The 10,781-nt window shown below is 36.9% G+C and overlaps 4 non-coding genes across 4 annotated transcripts; 1 reads left to right on the plus strand and 3 right to left on the minus strand.

Moving 5' to 3' along the window:
• Positions 1-7,045: 7,045 nt before the first annotated feature.
• TRNAG-UCC (transfer RNA glycine (anticodon UCC)) lies at positions 7,046-7,117 on the minus strand. Its single transcript has one exon. It is a non-coding gene; the product is annotated as a tRNA-Gly (tRNA).
• A 754-nt stretch (positions 7,118-7,871) lies between these two features.
• Positions 7,872-7,943, minus strand: TRNAW-CCA (transfer RNA tryptophan (anticodon CCA)). Its single transcript has one exon. It is a non-coding gene; the product is annotated as a tRNA-Trp (tRNA).
• Positions 7,944-9,611: 1,668 nt separating this feature from the next.
• Positions 9,612-9,683, minus strand: TRNAP-UGG (transfer RNA proline (anticodon UGG)). The gene has a single exon. It is a non-coding gene; the product is annotated as a tRNA-Pro (tRNA).
• A 341-nt stretch (positions 9,684-10,024) lies between these two features.
• On the plus strand, positions 10,025-10,097 carry TRNAV-UAC (transfer RNA valine (anticodon UAC)). The gene has a single exon. It is a non-coding gene; the product is annotated as a tRNA-Val (tRNA).
• Positions 10,098-10,781: the final 684 nt, after the last annotated feature.

A 10,781-nucleotide genomic window follows, 5' to 3' on the forward strand; every position in this document is an offset into this window, starting at 1 on the left:
AAATTAGGACCAACAGGTAAGTTTTGATGTTCTAACGAATTTACATGTGTTAGATTTATTCTAGGAAAAAATATTCGCGAACACTATTACTCCGAAATGACAGAAGAAGTATAAGCTAGGTCTGTTTTGAATCGGAAGTACACCTTTCGTGCTGTTAATACGAATCACAATTCCACTATGTTGGATTACCTGACCCTATCGGCTGCATAGCTTTTATTAAGGGTGATAGCACAATGACCTTGGAGCGGATTGTCCATAGCCGCTGGCCGATCGGAGTTAGGAGACAAGTAGCTTCGCAGGTTTCGACAGGCTGCTGGCTAGAAGAAGACAAGGCCATCTTATACAAATCCACTATCTAATCTGAAGTGTCTTATATGAAGTAGCTATGATTTTGCCATTTATTCTACTGAACCGTGCAAACATACAACAAGACTAAAGGCAGATCTCGTCTCACCATGCTGGCCCGATCAGGGTCACTTGACAAGAGTTGAACAGTATGGCAGTGGCATCCTTTGCCGGACTGAAAGTGACGAACATGCTAATATCGACCACTGAGACAGCATTGCTTTTCTTATTTATCTTAAATAAAACACATCGACCCCCTCTTTTTGTATATGGGCATCTTTTTTCGCCTCTGCTTTTCAGTTAACCCACAAGAGGAATGCAGGTTATATCAGGTAGTCACATCACCGACGACAATCTTCATCGAATCGTGATGTTTGTGTGCGCACAGCTTATCGTTCGGTATCGCTCAGCTGCTCTTCCCATTATTTCAAGAAAATTTGCTTGATCTGTGCGGGGCTCTAACCTTACGATGCCATTTCAAAGAGCTCGGAACGACTGCTGCAGCAAAGCCTCTGACCGCTTCTAATATACGGTTGCCCGCAACCGAATCACGGTAACAGCTAGTATTTCGAAGACTCAACAAAACAAATGAGGTTATAATTTCTTAGCTCATCAATAGTTCTCCAAGAACACTCACTTCCATGGCCTGACCGTTGCAAACTGCTTTTGAACAACCGAGTTCATGAAAGAAGTCGTTGAGATCTTTGCAGAGAGGTAGTCCATTGAATACTATTCAGAGTGTTCACATAGATACGTTTTGCTTTTGTTTGCCTTTGTTTCCAGCTTTGGCCTCTGTGGCGCTTTATTCCGAGTGGTGTGATGCTTGCTGAATACTGTTACTACCCCCGCTGATCGGACGTTGAAAATCCGTTACGTTAAAGACAAGAAAAGAAGAGTAGATTCTTCGAATGGCAGAAATGGAGTGTTGAGTAGATCATTGACTTAGCCGTCTCTGAGTTAGTCGAAACTTGTCTACAATACTTTTAAAACATCATATAATCGTGTACAAGAATGTATCACATTAAAATCTTCCTTTGTATCTGTGTAGCAGTGATAGCACGCTGATCGACTAAGACCAAATTTTAAAGTAAGTAATGTTTCAAATGATTGTATTTTTCCGTTTGCTATATATGGTGCCGATGTATATCGAAGCCACTTAGATCTTACTCTGCCATTTAAAGTTATTGGATAATTACGTTATTATTAATATATTTAAATCTCACATATAAGAGTATTTTCGTTATTTTTTCATTTTTTAGTTATCCTCAGTTATATACAGCACCGCAGCTTCTCGGTCAACGTTTCCCTGTTTTCGGCTCAATCGAAATTGAATTCGGCAGACCCACCTCGTAGCCTTAGGCTTACAATGAAACAACTGGGAAGTTTTCAAAGGTCCTCCGCCCTGTTTTATGCTCTGTCTTGAACGCTGTAACGAAGTCAGCTCGTTTGTGAGATAATGTAATCAAACGGTGTTGGTTCTACATAAATTAACGTTTTGAAATTATGAAGTCTAAATTTTTTTATCGTTACGTAAAAATGAAATCGCACGTTTATCTGCCCTGGGGTAGTGCCTGACGGAAGTACTATAGCTTAGCGCACAGTAACGCAAAAAATATTGTGAAAGTATCGCCACTAAACTAAAGCAACACACACTTCTTATTGATAATTAAACTTTAAAAACCAGTAAAAAACGTCCGTTAGTGTTTGTGAAAAAACCTTAGGCGGAAATTGCCTTCTACCGAAGGCATATTGAAATAAGTAGCGATGATACCTATATCCGCTAATGTCAATGAATATAATACAAATCTCTTCATCTCCCTCTCTCGAATAATGGATAGCAGTGTTCGAAGGACTCGAGAGTGGAAATTTCAAAAGGTATTAACACTTTTCACCTGAAGTAGGTGTTATCAGATTTGGAATTTAAACTAGACCCTGAATGGCGCAAGTGTGACATACGAGTTTACATTAGACAATAACTAAACAGAAGCGCTGTACATCTCATTTCGAAAGGTCTTCATTTTAAAAAAATTTAATAGGGGTGATCCAATAAAAATTAACGGATCTTGCTGGGCTTGATATGTATGTTCAATGTAACATGTGAGACAAAGATACGCATAGCTATCAAGTTTTATCAGTATCCGTTTCAGCTCATAATAAAAAAGCTCAAATAACGTGTTTTATACTTGCTATGTAAATGAGGTCATAGTAACCTTTACCTTTGGCCTGGCCGACCAACCTAGTAAGAACATATGCAGTTGTCTATTGAACTTTTATTTAAAGCCGAATGATTAGCCGCCTGCTACCAGACAACGTTCGGTACGCGGAGATTTCGCTGTTTTAGCTACTGTTACATATAATAAATACTGTCTAGTCCAGCGACCTCTGGCGGCGGCACCGGTTTGAGTTGGCATAGTGTAATCAACAAAGGACCGCGATTGTGCTAATGCCAGCGGGCCAATAATCCTTGCAAGGGCCGCGGGACATCATTAATGTCTGGTATACTGTGCGGGTTGCTTATCATAAAACTGAGTAAAGGCCATATATATACATATATAGTAGGGCTCTATGACGGTGCACCGGTGTGTCTGCGGTGTGGGAAAGCGAATAGGCAGCTAGAAAAACGTTTGGAACGAATGGGTCCAGTCTGATATCTACGAATAAATTACCTCAGAAAATTCAAGTTGGAAATGCATAGCAACGTCCGTCGCCATGGTAATGATATCGTCGCGTAATTTGTTAAAACACTCCATATATTCAGGCTGATTTTGTGCGCGTCGAACGAACTGAGTTTATGGGAAAAGGGCAACTGTGGTCTTTTGGGTATTTAGCCCGATATTAACCTTAATACCTGACGGAGCTGCTTTAAAGGACAGGTGTGTTAATACCAATTCAAAAGGACCGTTAATTTTCGAACTGTTTATATATTGCAGTGGCAGTAGATGTTTTGACAAACTCTCTAGAAAATTTGCTGAATATTAATAAGATACAATGTCATAATAATAAATCATAGCTCTTGTGAGATTTGCTTTTTCTTATTTTTTTTTTTTAACATTCCTAGTAATTACGGACGAAAATATAAGCGCAACTTTAAAATATTTCGTGATTACGACAGCTGCGATTAAAGGAACTAATAATTCAAACGGGATATGGCAGACTTTAAAAAATGTAGTCACTTTAAGTGGTCTTCAATGTGCTCAGCATCTCTTAGACCATTAGAAACTATCGATTATATATAAGTACTTGTTTGTAGATTAACTACTCTATTTTGGCTACTGCATGAATTTTGACACCTACTTTCACCTTTCGCGGAGTTGACGATATAGTAAATGGATGTTTTTGAAGATTACTATGAAAGTTAATTAAAATCAAATAATTTTATGGTGTTTTGCTAGGGTTTAACATATTGAAACTAGTTTCGCACTGAGATTCCGATAGGTTGAATACATAACATACGTCAAACGAACTGATTTACCGCTGGTGAAAAGAACTAACTGCTTTTATATAGTATTATATGCAAGAGAATATCAAGGCCTTCCTATTAGAAAAGGGATAACATAATACAAGTTTATAGCTACTGGGCGCCAATTTTAGTATCTTCCTTTGTTCGGACGTCGAGTGACAAACGATGCCATCATCGCCTAATTTGCCACTCGGGGATCGCGTGTCTGGATAAACTGAATTTTATCGCCATTTTGGATTTCCCGTGAATAGCTTTGTTATTTCTTAGTATGTTGAATGTTAACACCACGTGGAGTTGGCATCCGACCGACCACTGGCCAGTTCGTATTTCAACAGACCGCGAAAAAAATGATCCACTACCCATTATAGTAAGTGAGCTTTTTTCCATTCACCAGCCAGGATTTCTGCACGTAACCGATCTGTTACGGGAGTATGAAAATCACGTCTTTTACAGTACAATTAGTTATGCTAAACACATATCACCTGTCTGTTCCTCTATTCGTTTAAATTGCCATTTTGTGCAGCATACATTTTCCGTAACTTAATAATACATGTTTTAATTAATTTTCCGAAGTTGATTTTATTGTTCGTGATAATCTAAATGTTCTACTTTTTTTTAGTTGCTGAAGTTCTTGTTTTTCTAAGATTACGGAGGATATCTTGAGATCGAATTGGAATCGTAGGTCATAAACGTCATCATGTGGATTCCGCGCGCAAGGCTATTTTAAACTTTCAACGTACGAGTCAAATATATATATATATATATTGTGCAAAAGTCAATTTAATTGTAAAGCACTTTCAAATGGTTATACACGTGGAGAAAAAAATTTAAAAAAAATGCGGTTACATATAAAATTAAGCGCGGGCACAAGCTTATAGTATTGTACCTAAGAACGACACGTGCAGTATTCACTAGGCAAATTCTGCAAGGACACATCGACGTTACTAGGATCGCTATAGTGCGCATAAGTAATTCCAACATATAATCATAAAAACCGTTCGCCGAAGCCCTCACGCGATATGTTTCTGCACAAACCGTTTTTTGTGCAATAGAATCCTAATTTGTTAGCTATCCTTTGCAGACATGACCACTACAATCTGCTTGTTCTGAATGGCAAAGTGATCTCTTTTCCTGTCTTTATTTTTGAATCGATAGTAGTGCAATAATAACGAGAGAAACTTTAAAAAGAACTTGAGCACCTAGAAGCGATTACCTATGTATTCATTCCTGTCCATAATCTCGCTTGGTAACTAACTCTAAAGATAACGTCAATTCGCTACCTGTTCAGGACGAGGTTCTAACTGATGATGGAAGGGTTTAATAATTTGCCGAACCGTTACAGTTTAATGCTTTTGCCAGCGATGGTAAAGGTGCTGTGTGAATTTACGAGATCTTTAGCCTGCTGCGCGGCACGTACACGATTCGCCCAGTTGATGGATCATAGATCCTGACTAGACACTATGTATCGTTCTATTCATTGACTCAGTTTCCTGCAAGGATATTCTTCTTTCCATGGAAATGCTATCGTATCTTGCGATTGTTTTGGATCTTGGAAGTTTATACAAGACGCTTCTAAGAACTACAATTGAATCACTTATTTTAGTCAAGTAATCTACGCTATTTTATTTTTTAAAGGTTCGATTATTTTATATAATACGCATGTATTCTATTTCTGCGGTGTGAACTTGAAGGATTTTTCTGGTCTGCACCTTTCGAAAAGGAGCCGAACGTAAGTTAATATATTTCGAAGTATATCTGAAGATTTAGTATTTTAGTGCAATGTCGAGGATCTCTTGGATTTCCAAACAAAAACATTTAATTGAGCTGGCGCTGTGATCGATAACGAATTCATATAATTTCTTTTTCATATATTTTTCTAACAGAATCATACCTTGTTTATTAGCGGAGCAGTAAATGCAGCTCACTCCTTTCCCAAAAGTAATTCGGCCAATAGGAAACTAAGACAACTACAGCGAATTACTACTTCTGCTTAATCTAACAAGTTATTTGTTTAAATATGTTTCTTAGCTCATTTCTAGTATATCGATGAAATCAACTGTAGTTAGATAAGTTTTAGTTCTATATGCAAATTAGGCGCGAATGCCTATACACCGAAGGATATGAGCTGACCAGTAACTTCTCCCTACCGGCTAGAACCCTCCAAATACAGGTACATTTTAGAAGTTTTATGTGTGCTCACTAGCAACGCAACAGTAACGTAGAAGAGCAATCCACAAACCAAATGCGTGCGTTTTAACTACATGATTAGTAAATTCAATTGTATCCTAAACCGGCCTACATGTTTCTATTCGTCTTGAAATATTATTAATTCTTTCTATATAGGGGAGTCCTATTAAATTTCAGATTGATTGTTAATGATTTGTTAGTGTGTCAGTATAGGTTCAGCTGTTTGTTTAAAATAGGTAATGTAGCTAACAAAAATACAAGTATTCCTGCTATTGTTTGTAGGTACTAATTATAACGATTGCTAAAGCCGTTATGTTTGAATACAAAAAACTTAATTCTAGACCTCCATGCATTGCATTACTTGTCCTGCGTCTGAAATACATCGAATTATGTATCGCGATACGAAACTCGAGTAGGGATGACCTTGGTAGTGACTGACAGAAGACGTTCGGCTTTGATGACAAATAATATAGTATTGCTATTAAGCTGTTTATTTGCACTTATAATCCTTATGAGTAAATAAAATAGTGTTCTTCTGATAACTATAGCTTTATCGATTAAAGCCATATTTTGTGAAGCGCTTTTCAAGCACTTGTTGTACTTCCTAAAAGGCTTTGCCTGTTATGTACCGTACCCATTATAATCTCTACCTGTGTATTATTGGCTTTCCTTAGACTTTTTTTTATTGGTCTCCCTTTATCGCCGCAAATGCTCCATTGCCAAGAATACTGGCAATTGTTGCCGACACTCGGTCTTCCGTGTTAAATGGCTGCCACGTGATCTAACGACATATGATAAGCAGCCAATTAGTTTTCTGTTTACTTGGCTAAAATCCTGCCTAATTAGAAGCAAATCTTCGGCCTTTAAAAGGTGTCTAGGTTTAGGTTGTTGACAATTAATTGAGCCATAAAAATAAACTTCTGTAAGTCTTAGAGTACGTACAAGAATAATAATATATAAAGCAATGATCTTTAATATTTTATTCGGCTAAGATCTAAGTTAACACCCTAAGCTTCTTTGATTTAAAAAAGAAATTGATGTTGTAGAAAAACGTGCGTCGGCCGGGAATCGAACCCGGGTCAACTGCTTGGAAGGCAGCTATGCTAACCACTATACCACCAACGCCCGTTGTTCGCACCTCGGTATATCAGCCTTTTTAATTACTCAGCGATCGCTAATTCGATACAAGCGAATTCCTTTGCTCAGAATTCGCATTACTTCATTCATTTACTCAATTCCGCGTACTTGATATGCAACAAAGAATTAGGCCCTTTTAAAAAAGAACGCTGACATCCGAATATCGTACTATATGATATCGTTGACAATCGATACCAGCAGGTGAGCTAGTAATGGCGCCTCCTTTGCTAGCAAGCTAAGCGGATGGCAAAGACAAACCCTGTGGCCCTTCATCACGAGCACTACACGAAGGCCGCCACGTCTGCTCTTAGAGAGCTCCTTGTGAAGACCGCAAAGAAAACAAGGCGTATTTATATATATAGGAAAAGACAGGCTTGGTTCGCTCAGGCACTCTGCAACCTGGGCATTACTCGAGAGAAAAGATGTTATAGTGATATCTCCTATCTCTCTAAGTATCCACATCATTGTAACCGTGCAAACGCTACTGATAGCTTCGTTCGTAAAAAGGAACAATTAGTTTATTACTATATTTAACTCCTAAAAATAAACCCATAAGTAGTTTCATACTAAATCGATGTAATTTAGTAGAAAAGCGCCTATGTCTTCCAAGATATCGGCCTCCTGATTGGCTCTTTAGATCATTTTGATCATCGTTTTCTTCATATTGGCGTCTTCGAAGGATTAACAAGACTTTATGAATATTTATAAAAAGAAAAATGATGTATCGTGTGGAAAAATGGAATGACCCGGACGTGATTTGAACACGCAACCTTCTGATCTGGAGTCAGACGCGCTACCGTTGCGCCACCGAGTCACCTCGATGAGTAGCGCAATTCAAGTGATCTTGTAATCAAATTAATTAAAACTAATTTGTACGTGACCTGAGCAACTTGGTTTTTTGCCTGTGTATGTACAAATGAATTGTACATTGTTAAAAGGTTTTCAATAATTTGCAATAGAGAACAAGGTTTTCTTCTGATAATTTTTGATTAACAGACCAAGAAACAAGAAAGTAAATATTGCCGTAAGGTTGATTCCAAAATAATATATTTTCTAAACTAACCACTGGTGTTACGAAAGACTACGATAAAATTACAAACCAAAACATCTGCTTCAAATCTTAGGTAACCGATGGCGATATTTTAGACTAGCTTCACGAACGTACAGTAGAATTATTTAATTTAAAGGCGCTTTTGCCCTTATCATTCTTTGTCCAGTATTGAAAATAATACCTGATTTGTCACAGCATATATGCAGTTAGCGACTGCTATTAGTAATATTTTTCACGCGCCTGAAGTTCGTGTTACATATCTGTATTTATTCGCACGCTGTGATAATATCTAAAATAATGAACGATTAGCAGAAAGCAGTTTGAAGCACAATTCGTGTTAGGCCGCGCGTAAACAGCCCTACATTAGTTTTTACCCCGTATAGACAACCACATTACTTCGGCTGTATTGATCATTTTTACCCACTGTAAGATATTTTATAATACTGACTATATAAGGCGTTACTAAAAATGCGCAGTAAGCGTAAATTCGTGAGGAGTATAGTACAAGTTGCTTATTAGAAGACATTTTTAAACACAAGCTACGAGGACATACATGTTAATTGGAGTCTCAATTTTTTTTATCAACGACAAGTTATGAGTAAATAAAAACCTAAACTTGTTAGATTTTCTAGGCTCAGCAATTTAACAGCTATTTTAACGGAAAGCGATAATAGGGAGTAGGAAACGTTGAATAAGCACTGTGATATGGGATTTATGATGTTAAGGAACATATTGAATATACTAAATTTAGCAGTAAAGGTCCAACAAAATTTGAAAGTTTGTCTATATATAAAATGTAATTAATGTAAAAACGTGAACACTGAAGGCGGCTCTCAGCAAGGAGCAAGCTTTTTAATATTAAGAATAATTTGCCGACATACTAGTTGATATTCAAGCTTATCGTCGTGTCATTTGTTCATATTTTTTTGCAAAGGTGAGAACTTAGATTAAATATTAGCGAATCATTCCATTAAGTTCAGTGATACTCAACATAATTAGCACTTCCATTTAATTTTAACATGACTGATTTGCAAGCAGAGATGCTAGTTAGGAGATACCTTTCGAGGCCGATCGATTTTTCGACTCACTATTAAAGAAGCTTACTCAGGGTAAATGCTAAGAAAATAAACCTTATGTAAATTATTGAGTATTCGGCCAAATCACGTTCAAACGTTCGTAAATGCATCAAATTCTATTAAGCTTTTTCAATCCCTTCAACGACGGTATTCGCAGCATATCGTCTTTTGTCAAAGAGATCTTCTACAGTAACATAAATAGTGAACAAATCTGAGTAAAATAGACAATAGAGCAAATTGATTTTTACTCACTTAGTTATGGTTAAATTGACATTTATTTCATTTTGTTCATTTTTTTTTTTTTTTTCATTCAGAGCGGAATATTGGACTAGATTCATCCGTTCTTTGTAAAAATGGGCTCGTCCGGGATTTGAACCCGGGACCTCTCGCACCCAAAGCGAGAATCATACCCCTAGACCAACGAGCCGTGTTGTCAGGGTGGCGCCACGGTATCCATATAAAGCCTGCGGATACTGATTTCGCGTACTAATCAACAATCTACTAAAAAAAAAACGAATATAGCTGTACATACTGTAAACACTCCCCGCATGGTTAAAAAAATTTCATTTTATGTAGTTTTATTGCAGACTTATCTTTTAATAATGCTTCTTGTACGTCCTCATTATGGCGGCTTTATCTTCCGTTTTAGATCATATTAAAAAAATCGTGCATCCAAATGAAAATGGTAAAGCTTTGCAGGTTATTAATGGTTTTTATTATTGCCTTCCTCATCCCTATATACTCCTGTACGAAACATAATTTACAAGTGGTTCCATAGTGTAGTGGTTATCACGTTTGCTTTACACGCAAAAGGTCTCCGGTTCGATCCCGGATGGAACCACATTTTTCTATGTTTCATTTTCTATGTTCTTTTTACTCATACTTTTATCTTATGATCATCATATCAAAATAAATGATTCTTTACGGGATTTTTGCATTTACCATATATAATTAGGTTAGCTTGTACTCGATAACCCGACCAATAGAATCAGTTCTATTTATTATTACAAACTTTATCACGATAACTTTGCTAGTTGACTATATTATAAAGCGACATTAGAGACGATTATAGAATGAGTTCAGCTTTAGACATATATATGTTTATATATATTTGGGAAAAGCGCCGTATATTGTTTCTCATCTTAAAATGTCCAACATACACTTACAAACATATTTACAGTACTAAAATTATTTGGAAATTCAACCCGAAGAGTAAAATACATTATGTGTCCTGAATTTCTTGACTTCACGTTTAAGTTGAAGAGTCAATGCCAGCGGCCATATTACGTTGAATAAGCCGATCCCTGAAGCTAAGCAACGCTGAGCCCGAATAGTACTTGGAAGAGAGACCGCCTGGGAATACAAGGTGTTGATGACATTACTTTAAAAATTAATATGTACCACGATACTTTGTTTTTTTTTAAATATTTTTAAATTATTTTGAAATTCAACTCGCAGAGTAAGACATATTATATGTCCTGAATTTCTTGAGTTCATGTTGAAATCGAATTGTTACAGCCATCGG

The sequence above is a fragment of the Varroa jacobsoni genome, unplaced genomic scaffold (genome assembly GCF_002532875.2).
Source record: "Varroa jacobsoni isolate VJ856 unplaced genomic scaffold, vjacob_1.0 scaffold_494, whole genome shotgun sequence".
Classification (NCBI taxonomy): domain Eukaryota; kingdom Metazoa; phylum Arthropoda; class Arachnida; order Mesostigmata; family Varroidae; genus Varroa; species Varroa jacobsoni.